Source organism: Theropithecus gelada, chromosome 11 (genome assembly GCF_003255815.1).
Source record: "Theropithecus gelada isolate Dixy chromosome 11, Tgel_1.0, whole genome shotgun sequence".
Lineage (NCBI taxonomy): Eukaryota > Metazoa > Chordata > Mammalia > Primates > Cercopithecidae > Theropithecus > Theropithecus gelada.
The window spans coordinates 60,650,538-60,653,778 of NC_037679.1; the positions used below are offsets into that span (position 1 = coordinate 60,650,538).

Consider the following 3,241-nt stretch of genomic DNA (forward strand, 5'->3'; position numbering starts at 1 on the left):
GACTTTAAATAAGAAAAAACTCTTGCAATTGAAGGGAGCAGAATAAGTTTCCAAAACGTTTTGTTGTTGGTCTCGCTCTGTCATCCAGGCTGGGATGTAGTCGCATGATCATAGCTCACTGCAGACTGGACCTTCTGGGCTCAAGTGATCCTCCCACCTCAGCCTCCCAAGTAGCTGAGACCACAAACACATGCCACTATGCCCAGGCTATGTTGCCCAGGCTGGTCTCAAACTCCTGGGCTCAAGCTATTCTCCTGCTTTGGCCTCCCAAAGTGCTGGGATTAGAGGCTTGAGCCACCATGCCCAGCCTGTTTTCCAAACTTTCATAATTTATTTCTGTCACAAATTTAAACTATTATACTTAGGCAAGAATTTTCACATACTGAAAACTAATTTTACAATACTGAATGATGAATGTTTTCACTGTTAAAAGCAAAATCGTGTCACTGTACTCCAGGCTGAGTGACAGAGCAAGACCTTGTCTTAGGAAAAAAAAAAAAAGAAAAAAAAGAAAAAAAAAAAAAAAAAGAAGAAGAAGCAGGAAAATTGTTTCCTTAGAATTTTTTTTGAAACTTCACTTGCTTTGTTAGTTGACCTTCTCTTATCCCTTGTTCCTTTTGTCTGTCATTGTTTATTATTATTTTAGTTGTTATTTGTTGTCTGTCATTATTATTTTAGTAATGTTTATGATTAGTTATGTTTTTTGAAACATACAAACCGTATATGTAATACTTCAGTGAAATAAACACCCAGGAGCCCATCTCCTGGCCCAAAAACAATTTTTTTTTTTTTTTTTTTTTTTGAGACAGAGTCTTGCTTTGTCGCTGATGCTAGAGTGAGGTGGCATGATTTTGGCTCACTGCAACCTCCACCTCCTGGTTCAAGTGATTCTCCTGCCTCAGCCTCCCAAGTAGCTGGGACTACAGGCATGCACCACCATGCTCGGCTAATTTTTATATTTTTAATGCAGACAGGCTTCGCCACGTTGGCCACGCTGGTCTCGAACTCCTGACTTCGGGTGATCTACCCACCTTAGTGTCCAAAGTGCTGGGATTACATGCGTGAGCCACCACGCCCAGCTAAAAAAAATTGTTTTGATAAATTATGTGCCACACCTAGACCATCTATTTCCTTGCCTTCCCATTCCTAAAAGTATCCATTGTCCTAAGTTTTGTGCTTATTATTCCCTTGCTTTACTCACACACACACACACACACACATACACACACGCGATTGGTGATAGATAGATAGATAGATAGATAGATAGATAGATAGATAGATAGATAGATAGATAGATAGAGACAGATAATATTTGTGTAGTTTTGTTTATTTTTGAACTCGATAGAAATCTTATCATATTTTAAGTGGTTTTCTAGGTTTTCCTTTTTTCCCTGAATATTATGTGTTCAAGATTCTTCCATGTAATTGCACTTGGCTATAGTTTATTCATTTTCACATTTCTATATTCTATTATGTGAACATACCACAATTCACACATTCTCTTGTCACTATGTATGTGAGTATATATCTATCAGACCTACATATGTTTGTGTTTATCTGTCTATACTTATATATCTATAGACAGATATAGATATATAGTTTGTAGTTCTTTCCCCTTATAAACAGGGCTGCTAAACCATCTTCTTTCCACATATGTCCTGATGCTTGTATACAAGAGTTTCTCTTATATATATGCCTGAAAAGGATTTGAGCGCTAAGCTTTGCTAAAGACTATTTTCTTAAACGGTTGTCCCCATTTAGACTCCTACCAGCAGTGAATTCTCACTGATGACAACTGGAACCAGAAATGTATAGCCAGTTATAAGCACGTAGCTAAAACTTGGGATCCCATTAGTGTGCCAGTTTCCTAAACTTCTTTGAGTTTAGAGGACTCCCCCACCCTTCTTCTCTACTCCCAGTTAACCAGCTGGCTTCTATAAGAACGGGATGCTTCTTCTCTGTAAAAAGGACATTACTGCCCCGCTAATTAATTTTGTTAAAACAGGGAGAGTTGCCACTCACAAACTGCTAGAAAAAAAAAAAATCTTAACCAAAAGGACATAAATTTAAAGCAGAATCAATTGCAAGTCTGTCTTCTTAGTAAACTAGAAAGTGAAAATAGGCATTACAAACCCACTAAGAGATGAACGGAGGAGTCGTTTTCCTCTTCCCTTTCCCAGGCTGGCAAATGGCTTAGGTTTAGAAACTTCTGAGGCCAAAAGGGAAGAAGCAGAGGGATATGTGTTCTTCAGGCTTAAGATAAAGATGTATAAAGAATTTGGTAGACCAGCCTGGACAACATGGCGAAACCCCGTCTCTACAAAAAATACACAAATTAGCCAGGCCTGGTGGTGCGCACCTGTAGTCCCAGGTACTAGTGGGGCTGAGACAGGAGGATCACTTGAGCCAGGGAGGTCGAGGCTGCAGCGAGCCGCGATTGCACCACTGCACTCCAGCCTGACACAGTGAGACCCTGTCTCAAGAAAAATAAAAAAGAGGCCGGGCGCAGGGGCTCATGCCTGTAATCCCAGCACTTTGGGAGGCTGAGGCGGGTGGATCACGAGTTCAAGAGATCCAGACCATCCTGGCCAGCGTGGTGAAACTCCGTCTCTACTGAATACTAAAATTAGCTGGGCGTGGTGGAGGGCACCTGTAGTCCCAGCTACTCGGGAGGCTGAGGCAGGAGAGTTGCTTGAACCCGGGAGGTGAAGCTTGCAGTGAGCCGAGATTGCGCCACTGCACTCCAGTCTGGCGACAGAGCGAGACCCCGTCTCTCGACCCCCCACAAAAAAAGTCTAGTATACTCTGGTTTCTCTTCAGATTATATCAAATTTTCACCTTTTCCTAAAGATTTATGTGGAGAGGAACAATTGTGAGTCTTAACCCAATTTTTTTGAGGCCTTGAATCTTCCAGGCGATTTTATTTTATTATTATTTTTTGAGACGGAGTCTCCCTTTGTCGCCCAGGCTGGAGTGCAGTGGTGCAATCTCGGCTCACTGCAACCCCCACCGCCTGGGTTCAAGCAGTTCTTCTGCCTCAGCCTCCCAAGTAGCTGGGTTACAATCATGCACCACCACACCCAGCTAATTTTTGTATTTTTAGTAGAGATGGGATTTCACCATGTTGGCCAGGCTGTTCTCGAAATCCTGACATCAGGTGATTTGCCCACCTCGGCCTCCCAAAGTTCTATGATTACAGGCATGAGCCACTGCGATTCAGGGCTAATTTAAAAAGAAAAAA

General features: G+C 41.9%; 1 non-coding gene across 1 annotated transcript; it reads left to right on the plus strand.

The window, feature by feature from the left end:
- The first annotated feature begins 2,800 nt into the window (after positions 1-2,800).
- LOC112635754 lies at positions 2,801-2,917 on the plus strand. The gene has a single exon (XR_003122072.1). It is a non-coding gene; the product is annotated as a U5 spliceosomal RNA (small nuclear RNA).
- The last annotated feature ends 324 nt before the right edge of the window (positions 2,918-3,241 follow it).